The sequence below is a fragment of the Ovis canadensis genome, chromosome 13 (assembly GCF_042477335.2).
Source record: "Ovis canadensis isolate MfBH-ARS-UI-01 breed Bighorn chromosome 13, ARS-UI_OviCan_v2, whole genome shotgun sequence".
Taxonomy (NCBI): domain Eukaryota; kingdom Metazoa; phylum Chordata; class Mammalia; order Artiodactyla; family Bovidae; genus Ovis; species Ovis canadensis.
Window position 1 is genome coordinate 89753467 of NC_091257.1, and position 13039 is coordinate 89766505.

Consider the following 13039-nt stretch of genomic DNA (forward strand, 5'->3'; position numbering starts at 1 on the left):
TAGGATTTTGCATGAATGTAAGGTGTCTTTTTACTTCCCTAGTGGCTCGTTGGTAAAGAATTCACCTGTCAGTACTGAAGTTGATCGAACCTTCCAGATTCGATCCCTGGGTCTGGAAGATTCCCTGGAGTAGGAAATGGCAACCCAGTCCAATATTTTTGCCTGAAAAACCCCCATGGGCAGAAGAGCCTGGGGGGGGCTGTCATCCATGGGTTCAAAAAGAGTCAGACACAACTGAGCGACACGCATACACATTTATAAGAAACTACCAAAATGTTTTTCGAAGTGGCCATACTATTTTGCATTTCCACAAGGATTCGATGAGAGTTCCACCTGCTCCACATGATTGCTAGAACTTAGTATTGTAAATATTTTTTTTGCTTTTTAATTGAAGTATAGTTGATTTATAATGCCATGTCAGTTTCAGGTGTACAGTGGTTCAGATATATAGATATAGATATGTGGATTAGGACACAATATTGAGTATCCTTCCCTATGCTATACAGTAGGTCTTTGTTGGGTATCTATCATATATATAGTAGTGTATATGTGTCAATGTAAATGTTTTTATTTTAATCATTCTCATAGATGCATAGTGGTAAGATTGCAAAACATTTTAAGAGATTAAAGTAGTTCGCTTAAATTTCTCGAACCCTAAGAATCTAAGCCACCAAGAAGGATGATGGGGAGGTTTCTCCTATTTTCCAACTTTCCTTAGGGCACTTTCAAGCCCAGCTTCCTCCTTGGTTCCTGAGCCTGATTGGTCAGGAGTGTCCCCAGAGCCTCATCATCGAACCTACCTCTTTGCCCAGCTTCCCCGCGTGGCCAAGGTTGCTCTTGGCAGTGCACTGAGGAGCATTTTGCAACTGAAAGGTCTACAGATGGCCAGGAGCTGGGGGAACATGTGAATTTCCAGGTTACCACCTTTGGAACCACAGGTAAAGGCTCCACCTTGTCTCCACTATGTCCCACTACACTCTAACTCCCCTACTGGGAGCAAACCCAGCCCTGTTTCCATGGCTGAGAGCTCCTTGCTCACTTCGTCTTCTGGTGTAGTGTGTCTCCCACATGGCTACTCTACCAGTAGCATGCCTTGAGCCTCTGTCCCTGGGCAGGAGACCTTGAGGAGGACGGTTAGCTCTGTGGACGGGCTTCCCAGGTGGCGCTAGTGGTAAAGAACCCACCTGCCAATGCAGGAGATGTAAGAGACATGGGTTCGATCCCTGGGTCTGGAAGATCCCCTGGAGGAGGGCATGGCAACCCACACCAGTGTTCTTGCCTGGAGAATCCCCATGGTCAGAGGAGCCTGGAGGGCTACAGTCCATAGAATCACAAAGAGTCGGACACAACTGAAGTGACAGAGTGCACACACAGCACGCCCTAAGCTCAGGTAGAGTAAGTAGATGCCTCTTCCAAAGACAGAGCCTTCTAAATGACTCCTACTTAGCGATCTACACTCTGATACTGAGGAAAGGCAGTCTCTAAGGGTGGAATGCAGGGCACTATGTGTCTCCATATTGTGTTAAGGATCTTAAATCTTGCTAATTTTTTGTCTCTTTAACCTATCAGTAATTGGAAAAGATGTGTTGAAGGCTATCAATACAGCCATAGGCGTCTCAGTTTATGCCTGTATTTCCACTATGTTTGCTTAATATATCCTGATTCTATATGCTTATTGTTGCTGTTGCTGTTTTAATCACTTCGTCATGTTCAACTCTGCAACCCCATGAACTGTAGCCCACCAGGCTCCTTTGTCCATGGCATTTTCCGGGTGAGAAAACTGGAGTCAGCTGCCATCCCCTTCTCCAGGGGATCTTCCTGACTCAGGGACTGAACCTGCATTTCAGGCGGATTCTTCGCCTCTGACCCACCAGGGAAACAGCGCATTCCTTGTGAACTGTATCTTCTGTCATTATATGGTGACCTACTCTCTATCTCTAAAACAAATGTTCACCTTAGAGTTCTTGATTGTCTGATAGTAACCAAACTATGCCATTTCTTTTGTTCACAATTATCTAGATTTTGGGGCTTCCCTGGTAGCTCAGTAGTAAAGAATCTGCCTGCCAATGCAGGGGCCACAGGAAACTCAGGTTCAATCCCTGGGTCGGGAAGATACCCTGGAGGAGGAAACGGCAACCCACTCCACTATTCTTGTCTGGAAAATTCCATGGACAGAGGAGCCTAGCAGGCTACAATCCATGGGATTGCAAAGAGTTGGACACGCCTGAGCAACTGAGCACAGACACATCTTGACTTTTTCCCATCTTCTTGCTTTCAACCTTTCAAGGCACTTACGTGTTTTTTTAATTGAAGTATACTTGATTTACTTATATGTTTTATATTAATTTCAAGTGTACAACATAGCGATTCAAATTTTTATAGATTATGCTCCACTTATAGTTATTATAAAATATTGGCTATATTCCCTCTGCTGTACAATATATCCTTGTAGCTTTTTTATTTTATACCTATTAGTTTCTAACTCTTAATCCTCTACCCCTGTTTTGCCTGCCCCTCCTCACCCCCACCACTTTCCTCTCCTCGCTGGTTACCACTAGTTCTCTATACCTGTCTTTTGTTGCTTGTTTTGGCCCAACCACACAGCTTATGGAACCTTAGTCCCTGACCAGGGATCAAACCCTGGCCCACAGCAGTGAACATGCTGAATCCTAACCAACTGAACCACCAGGGAATTCCCCAAGTGAGTCTTTTTTGTGTTATACTTACTAGTTTGATATGTTTAAGATTCCACATAAGTGACATCATACAATACTTGTCTTTCTCTGTCTGACTTACTTCACTGAACATAGTATTCTCTAGATCCATCCACGCTGCTGCAAATGGCAGAATTTCATTCTTTTTTATGCCTAATACTCATATATATATATATCACATCTCTTTATCCATTCATCTGTCGATGGATACATGGGTTGCTTCCACATCTTAGCAGTTATAAATAATACTGCTATGAACATTGGAGTGCATGTATCTTTTCAAGTTGGTGTTTTCCTTTGTTCCAGCTCTATGTCCAGGAGTGGGATTGCTGGATCATATGGTATGCTGATTTTAGTTTTTGAGGAACCTTCATACCCATTTTCCACAGTGGCTACACCAATGTACAGTCCCACCAACAGCACACAGGCGTTCCCTTTTCTCCACATCCTCTCCAGCATTTGTGACTTGTATACTTCTTTATGATAGCCTTTCTGACAGGTGTGAAGTGATACCTCATAGTTGTTTTAATCTACGTTTCTTTAATAATAAGCAATGCTAAGCTTGTTTCTGTGTGCCTGTTGGCCATCTGTATTTCTTCTCTGCAAAAATGTCTATTCAGGCCTTGAACCCAATATTTTGTTGGGTTGTCTATTTGTTTGTCTGACATTGAGTTGTGTGAGCTGTTTATTTATTTTTTATATTAACCTCTTGTCAGTCATATTATTGGCAAATATTTTCTCCCAGTCCATAGGTTGCCTTTTTATTTTGTTGCTGGTTTCCTTTGCTGTGCAAAATCTTTTAAGTTTAATTAGGTCCCATTTGTTTATTTTTGGTTCTATTTCTTATGCCCTAGGGCACAGATTCAAAAAAAAAGAAAAAGGCATTGCGTGAGTTATGCCAAAGAGCGTTTGCCAGCGTTTTCTTCTAGGAGTTTATGTTTTCAGATCTTGCATTTAGATCTTTATTCCATTTTGAGTTTATCTTTGTATGTGGTGTGAATCAACGTTCTAATCTCATTGTTTTACCATGTTCTCTGTTGTTTCTCTTTACTCTTTCCCCCCATCTTTTCTTGTTTTCTTAAACTGTGTGTGAATGTGTATGTCTATGTGTGTTTGTACGTGAGCGCCTATATTTAATGGAAGCTGGAGAAGGAAATGGCAACCCACTCCAGTATTCTTGCCTGGAGAATCCCATGGACGGAGAAGCCTGGTGGACTACAGTCCACCGGGTCACAAAGAGTCAGACACGACTGAGCAACTTAACTTTCACTTCACTTTACCTCTAGTGGTACTTTGTAGAATTTCTTGAAAGGCTGTATTTAAGGAAGCATTTTCAAAATTCGTTTATTGTCCATATTACCCAAACAACTCAAACTATCTTGAATTAGACCCATTGCTTCAGATTTCTCAGACTCTATATCACATGTACTAATTCCTGCTTCACTGTCACTAGGAAACTAGTTTGTAGAATTCTTGTAAGGGTCTCTTTTCCCTACTCCACTGAATGAATAAATAAAATGTGGAATGTATATATACATGGAAAGTTCTTCAGTCTTTAAAAGGAAGGAAGATTTTGACATATGCTACAATATCGATGATCTTCGAGGACAATATACCAAGTGAAATAAGCCAGTCACAAAAAGACAAATATTCTATGATTACACTTATATGAACCACAAACAGCAGTCAAATTTATAGAGACAGAAGTAGAATTATGGTTTCCAGGAGCAGAAAGAGGGGGAAATGGGGAGCCATTGATTAATACATATAGAATTTCAGTTCTGCAAAATGAAAAGAGTAATAGAAGCTGCCCTCAGGCTACCAATTGCATTTCAGTGAAGATACTTCCTTACTGAAAGGGCCATTTCTTCCTTGCTTCAGAGATGACTGGGTCATGATGTTGCTGATATAGCCAAAAGAATTAGCTATTTCCAGCTATAAAAAGTAGTGAGTGCTCGTAGTTGCCAAGGGGGAGGGGAGAGGGGGAGGAATGGGTTAGGAACTATATCCAACATCTTGTAACAAACCATAATGGAAAATAAATAACAAAAAAAGTAATAGATATGGGTGATGATGATGGTCGCACAACAAGATGAATGTATTTAAAACCACTGAACTGTGTAGTTGGGCTTCCCTGGTGGTTCAGATGGTAAAGAGTCTGCCTGCAATGCAGGAGACCCAGGGGTTGAACCTGGGTCAGGGAGATCCTCTGAAGAAGGAACTGGCCACCCACTCCAGTATTCTTGCCTGGAGAATTCCATGGACAGAGGAGGAACCTGATGGGCCCCAGTCCATGGGGCCACAGAGTCGGATAAGACCGAACAAATAACACACAAGTGTATGTCTACTTTATATATGCATGGCTTCCCTGGTGGCTCAGAGGGTAAAGTGTCTGCCTGCAATGCTGGAGACCCGAGTTCAACCCTGGGTCAGGAAGATCCCCTGGAGAAGGAAATGGCAACCCACTCCAGTATTCTTGCCTGGAAAATCCCATGGATTGAGGAGCCTGGTGGGCTACAAACCATTGGGTCACAAAGAGTCGGACACGACTGAGTGACTTCACTTTCACCACAATTGCAAATAATTTTCATAATAAAAGGAAAGAGACTCTTGCTTTACGCTCAGGGATGCAGAGAGCTAAATAAACGTCCCAAACTTACCTTGAAAAACAGCTGGACAGCTTTGCTCAAACTCACCAATCAACCCATCCAGGATCTAGAGAAAGATGGGCACCTGTCGAGAGAGACACACAGTGGATTACCTGGAGACAAGCAGCAGTCACCAGTAAAAGGAGTACACCTCCAGGGGTAGCAAATGGCTGGAGGCCGAGTGGGCACTGGCAAGATAGCGCAGTCCCTGAGGCTGCAAATACAGCGGGGAGTCCACACCTTCTTTCTCTCCAGGAATCCCACGGGGCCCTCATAGAAAAAAATTTACAGTTCTGATAAAGTCTCTTGGAGGGGCAACACTGGGGAGGGGAGACGAGGCAGTCCCCACTATGGAAGGGCAAGAAATTCCACGTGAAAGCTTTCCTGTCCTTCCTCCAGAGGGACTTTTCTTTTTTTTTTTTAATTGATAACAGGGATTTTTCCTTTTTTTTTTTTTTTAGATTTATTTATTTTAATTGGAGGCTAATTACTTTACAACATTGTATTGGTTTTGCCATACATCACCATGAATCTGCCACGGGTGTACACGTGTTCCCCATCCTGAACCCCCTCCCCCTCCTCTCTCCCTGTACCATCCCTCTGGGTCATCCCAGTGCACCAGCCCCAAGCATCCTGTATCCTGCATCGAACCTAGACTGGCAATTCGTTTCTTATAAGATATTATACATGTTTCAATGCCATTCTCTCAAATCATCCCACCCTCTCCCTCTCCCACAGAGTCCAAAAGACTGTTCTATACATCTGTGTCTCTTTTGCTGTCTCACATACAGGGTTATTGTTACCATCTTTCTAAATTCCATATATATATGCCTTAGTATACTGTGTTGGTGTTTTTCTTTCTGGCTTACTTCACTCTGTATAATCGGCTCCAGTTTCATCCACCTCATTAGAACTGATTCAGATGTATTCTTTTTAATGGCTGAGTAATACTCCATTGTGTATATGTACAACAGCTTTCTTATCCATTCATTTGCTGATGGGCATCTAGGTTGCTTCCATGTCCTGGCTATTATAAACAATGCTGCGGTGAACATTGGGTTACATGTGTCTCTTTCAATTCTGGTTTCCTCAGTGTGTATGCCCAGCAGTGGGACTGCTGGGTCATAAAGCAGTTCTATTTCCAGTTTTTTAAGGAATCTCCACACTGTTCTCCATAGTGGCTGTACTAGTTTGCATTCCCATCAACAGTGTAAGAGGGTTCCCTTTTCTCCACACCCTCCCCAGCATTTATTGCTTGTAGACTTTTAGATCACAGCCATTCTGACTGGTGTGAAATGGTACCTCATTGTGGTTTTGATTTGCATTTCTCTGATAATGAGTGATGTTGAGCATCTTTTCATGTGTTTGTTAGCCATCCATAGGTCATCTTTGGAGAAATGTCTTTTAATTCTTTGGCCCATTTTTTGATTGGGTCATTTATTTTTCTGGAATTGAGCTGCAGGAGTTGCTTATATATTTTTGAGATTAGTTGTCAGTTGCTTCATTTGCTATTATTTTCTCCCATTCCGAAGGCTGTCTTTTCACCTTGCTTATAGTTTCCTTTGTTGTGCAGAAGTTTTTAAGTTTAATTAGGTCCCATTTGTTTATTTTTGCTTTTATTTCCAGTATTCTGGGAGGTGGATCATAGAGGATCCTGCTGGGATTTATGTCAGCGAGTGTTTTGCCTATGTTCTCCTCTAGGAGTTTTATAGTTTCTGGTCTTACATTTAGATCTTTAATCCATTTTGAGTTTATTTTTGTGTATGGTGTTAGAAAGTGTTCTAGTTTCATCCTTTTACAAGTGGTTGACCAGTTTTCCCAGCACCACTTGTTAAAGAGATTGTCTTTACTCCATTGTATATTCTTGCCTCCTTTGTCAAAGATAAGGTGTCAATAGATGCGTGGGTTATCTCTGGGCTTTCTGTTTTGTTCCATTGATCTATATTTCTGTCTTTGTGCCAGTACCATACTGTCTTGATGACTGTGGCTTTGTAGTAGAGCCTGAAGTCAGGCAGGTTGATTCCTCCAGTTCCGTTCTTCTTTCTCAAGACTGCTTTGGGACTTTTCATTTAGAGAGAATGAAGCAATACTGTTGCGGTGCCAGTGAAATCTCAGTGCAGCAGGAGGAGGGGCCGAAATACTGGCCAGATTCAGAACTTTGTCCCTGGGGGTGGGGGGAAGGGCAAGATCACTAAGACCACTCCCCTGAGACTCGGGACAGTGCATCTGCCTAAGACTGAGGCTTAACCAGAATGACAGAGAATGGACCCCAACCACACCTCCTCCTGCCTCACCTGGCTAAAAACACTGAGTAATAAGCAACTTGCAAGAGTGTCATTCTCAGAGCCAGCACGAAGCTGAAATAGGAGCAGTTGTTGGTGGGAAAAAAAACCTGATAAACCCAGCTCCACCCTAAAACACAGACACTATTTCTGTTTTGAGGATGGAATTTAAAATTCATGGTGCACTCAAGACCAACCACAGCAATCATCAACCAGTCACCCCAAACTCAGCCCTGCTCTGAAATAGATTTACACAAACTCAAAGCCTAGTAGAAGGAAAGGTGAGCCATTTCCAGGGGTAAAAAAAGCTACTTACTGGCTCTGGTTCCTTGTGTCTCTCACTGAATAGAGCTATAAAAGCGGTAAAGTAAGTAATAGCTGGCAGATTGGGAAAGACTTCGAGGGCCACATTACCAATCATGAGTTTACTGGCATTTTTTTCCTCCATCAAATATTCCTGGTTAACCAGGAAATAAGCACTAAGGTGCAGAGAGACAGAGCTTCAGAAGAAACTTTCTAAATTTGCATGTGAAAGGGAACTTGCAATGTTCAGAAGAGGTGCAGAAATCCCCAGGGGTTTTTTTTCTATTTTTTTCCTTTCTTTTTTTTTTAAATTGTTTTTCACCCTGGCCCCTAAGAAATTCTATGCTCTTGACAGCTGCAACTAGTACAGGAATTAGAAGGAACCAAGACCCTGAAGGAATGGAAATCTTCCTCGTGGGGTATAGCTGTACTTTTAAGAGAGTAAGTGGACCCCTGCCGTCCTCCATTTCTTTCTTTGTTCTTCTGCCACTTGGCCCTGAATATGGATGCAGTTGTGGAAGTGCCTAGAGGAGCAGGGTAACCGAAGCCCTTGCTTTTAGGTGTTTTGCAGAAACAGAAGATACTCGGGAGATCACAGGGAAAAGAACTCAGGAAAGAGAACCCATAAAGTTATTTGGTTACTCCTAGGCTCACCTCTAAGCATGTATGGAATCCTATTTAACATACCTTGGGAGAAATGAACAAATACACCACTCCCTAGGTCCCAGACTAGCCACTAGGTGGTACATGGGCAGGGAAGTTACTGAATGAACTGCAAAGCTTTAGAAATTGTACTGACATTGGAACCACCACCCACTTAAGACAGATGGAACTTTTAAACCTGAACCTAACCATTTCAATGACTTTTAAAAACGAAATGTCAACCTTTTCCAGTGGATTTAAACAAGACCCAAGAGTCCCATAATACAATATTGAAAATGTCCAATATATAATCCAAAATTATTTAGCATCTCACACGCTAGCAAAGTAATGCTCAAAATTCTCCTAGCCAGGTTTCAACAGCACATGAACCGTGAACTTCCACATGTTCAAGCTGGATTTAGAAAAGGCAGAGGAATCAGAGATCAAATTGCCAACATCTGTTGGATCATAGAAAAAGCAAGAAAATTCCAAAAAAAAACCATCTAATTCTACTTTATTGATTACACCAAAGCCTTCGACCGTGTAGATCACAACAAACTATGGAAAATTCTTCAACAGACGGGAATACGAGACCACCTTACCTGCTTCCTGAGAAATCTGTATGCAGGTCAAGAAGCAACATTTAAACCAGACATGGGACAAGGACTGGATCCAAATTGGAAAAGGAGTACATCAAGGCCGTTTATTGTCATCCTGCTTATTTAACTTCTACACAGAGTACATCATGCGAAATGCCACGTTAGATGAAGCACAAACTGGAATTAAGATTTCCAGGAGAAATATAAATAACCTCAGATAGGCAGATGACACCACCTTTATGGCAGAAAGTGAAGAGCAACTGAAAAGCCTCTTGATGAAAGTGCAAAGGAGAGTGGAAAAGCTGGCTTAAAACTCAACATTCAAAAAACAAAGATCATAACATGCAGTCCCATCCCTTCATGGTAAATAGATGGGGAAACAATGGAAACAGTGACAGACTTTATTTTCTTGGGCTCCAAAACTGCAGATGGTGACTGCAGCCATGAAATTAAAAGATGCTTGCTTCTTGGAAAGAAAGTTATGACCAGCTTAGACAGTATATTAAAAATAGAGACGTTACTTTGCCAACAAAGGCTCATCTAGTCAAAGCTATGGTTTGTCCAGTAGTCATGTATGGATGTGAGAGCTGGACTATAAAGAAAGCTGAGCAACAAAGAATTGATGCTTTTGAACTATGGTATTGGAGAAGACTCTTGAGAGTCCCTTGAACTGCAAAGGGATCAAACCTATCAATCCTAAAGGAAATCAGTCCTGAACATTCACTGGAAGGACTGATGCTGAAGCTGAAGGCTCCAGTACTTTGGTCGCCTGATGTGAAGATCTGACTCATTGGAAAAGACCCTGATGCTGAGAAAGATTGAAGGAAGGAGAAGAAGGGGACCACAGAGGATGAGATGGTTGGATGGCATCACCGATTCAATGGACATGAGCTTGAGTAGGCTCCAGGAGTTGGTGATGTGTCAGGGTCCAGCCCCGGTGGATCCAGGGTGATTCGAAGGTGGGGGGACAGAGTCGGTGTCTTTGGAAAAATACGTATTTAATCACAGATACAGAGAGATTAGAAATGGATAGTGCAGTAGGAAGATTAGTGGAGAAAAGGAGGCTGAATAACTTGGATTACATGGAATAGCATCCATGCTCCAGATGGGAATTCAGCCAGAAAAACGGGAGCAAGAAAGAAGTGACATGGGGGAATCAGTCTTTCCGGAAACTGATCCGATTTCTTTATTTTGGGGTTGCTTATATACCTTTTGTTACACATAGGGATGAATACAGAGTCACATGGGATTCAGCAGTCCTGACCTTTATCAAAATCAGGTGCTTCACATAAATGTATCAAAAAGGTACATCATCTTCTGGCCATGAGTGAGACCTGCTGACATTTTATGATCCTTTCTTTCTGATAACCAAAAAACTTATTTCTTCCAAGGGTGTTTTTTCTTAAACCAGGCACCACCCTCCAAATAAAGTTACATTCCTATAGGGTGAGGGTGTAGTGAGTTACAATCAAGAAAGGAATTTATTTAACCCAAGGTTAACATGATTAGTCTTAAAGGTTAATACTTATTTCTCCTATATGCTTAAAGGTTAATACTTATTTTTTCCTATATGCTAGTTATAGTCATTATAAGCGTAGGGAACATGGAGATTTAGCAGCAAACATCAGCCCAACAAATGAAAATCCTTTCACCAATGCTCCCCTTAAGATCTATTTAGTCTTAAGATATGATAAAGTTACATTCTTACATAGCAAGGACACAGTGCTTTATAACAAAGTACAGTGATCTATTACAAAAGAGAAAATCCATTAACTCAAAAAGTCTAGTATTGCTAACATCAAACTACTATATTTCCTTTGCTATATTCCAAATACATTGATTAATATATTCCTAGGTGCCTAAGGATATGGAGGCCTGGCAGCAATCATTGACTCAACAAGAAGAAAAAGCCCTATGCTAATTAAGACTCTCAAAATACTCCAAAACTCTCTGTGCTGTTTATGGTTAAGAGGTAGTAAACAATCATGTGGCAGGAGTATGGATAATCTTGTCACACAAGCTAGTCTGTCAGCAGAGAGGTTTGACCTGAGACATCCTTGTCCCACCCAGAGCAGGGAATTAGCAGCAATTATTGACAAAAAAAAAATTATTGACAAAAAAAATTGACAAATGAAAAAACCCTTCACCAATATAATTCCTAACCAACCCATTATACTTATAATTTCTAACTCCACAAGAGAATTTGCCTTTAGTAAGTCTAAAACATCTCGTGCCTCTCAGATTTGGAGGCTGTAAACAATCACATGTGGCCGAATGAACCTATAGAGGCGGGCTAGATAACCTTCAGAGGAGTCCGTAAGCTGAAACACTCTTGTCACGCCCAGGAATTTTTATTGCCTTGGAGCTGCATCTCCGAGAGAAACGGTTATGGGGGAGAGCCCCCCGTAAAGTCAGAGGTGTAGGTGAGAGCATAAAACAGACTCTGGTTTTGGGGTAGATGCTCGGGAACAGAGGGTTTCCTGAGGCTTGATCACGCCTTTGCGTATGCCAAGCCTCCTTCCTCATGACCTTTGCCATGGGCGGAGTTCCTCACGCTGGCCCCCGGCAGTGATGGACAGGGAACCCTGGAGTGTTGCAGTCCATGGGATCACAAGGAATTGGACACGACTGAGTGAGTGAACTAGAAACTGGATGAAGGAAAAGGAAAATAACAATTCGTAAGGGAAAAGACTATCCACAGACTCCAATTCTAAAATGAAATAAATGTTGGAATTATCTGACAAAGACTTATTTTTTACATTTCTTTGGTATTTTTTCAAGATAGCAAGTAATAAAAATATAAAATACTTAGTATGCACATGTATACATGGATGTACCAGTGATATTTTCTCCACAAATTCACTGATGTTCTTGAAGAAGAGCAAATACATGAGTGGAAGCTCTCTTGCATTTTGTTGATTCACATAGTAAAGATCAAAGATTACTCTATGCATCTAAAAACTTCTCTCTGTAAATAAGTCATTTAATATTTTTTCAAAATTTTTAAACCTTGACTACACCTTAACTGTTCCAAAAACATCCATTCTCAGTTGACGAACAGCTTGTAATAGGCATCCTAATCTTTCCTATTTCTGTAACTTACTTTGTATTGAATGACAAAGGTCTTACAATAGGAGTTGTTCCCTCTTCTATAAAGTTGGAAGAGGCAAGGTAATTATGATTGAGGGATTTTGTTGTTGTTATCGTTTTTTTTAATATTTTTTCACTGGAGTATAGTTATTTTACAAAGTTGTGATAGTTTCTGCTGTACAGCAAAGTGAATCAGTTACATATGCATATATCCACTCCTTTTTAGATTTGCTTCCCATTTAGGTCACTGATGAAGACTTGAAAACAGCTACTATAGAAATTCTGCAGCAAACAATTATGAACACCCTTGAAACTGATGAAAAAGTAAAAAGCCTCAGCAAAGAAATAGATGAGATAAAGAAGACTGAAATAGAAACTTTTTAAGAGAAGAATATGATAACTGAAATAAAAAACTCACTAGATGGGCTTAATATCAGAATGTAGATGACAGAGAAAAGAGCAGTGAACTTGAAGACAGAGCAATAGAAGTTATCCAATTTTAACAACAGAGAAAAATATATTGAAAAATGTGTACAGAGCCTCAGGGATGATAACCAAAGTTCTGACATCTGTTTCCTTTCTTTCCTAGGGGAGAATTCTTTCTTTCTTAGGAGAATCCTTTCTTTCCTAGGGAGGAGAATTCTTTCTACCTGGGAAAATTCCTCTTGATACTGGGTACTGAGCAATTCCTGAGCAATTATTGCTTCAGGGATGGGATGCTGTAATCAAAATGCAGCCATTCTCCCTTCTCCTTTTTAAGA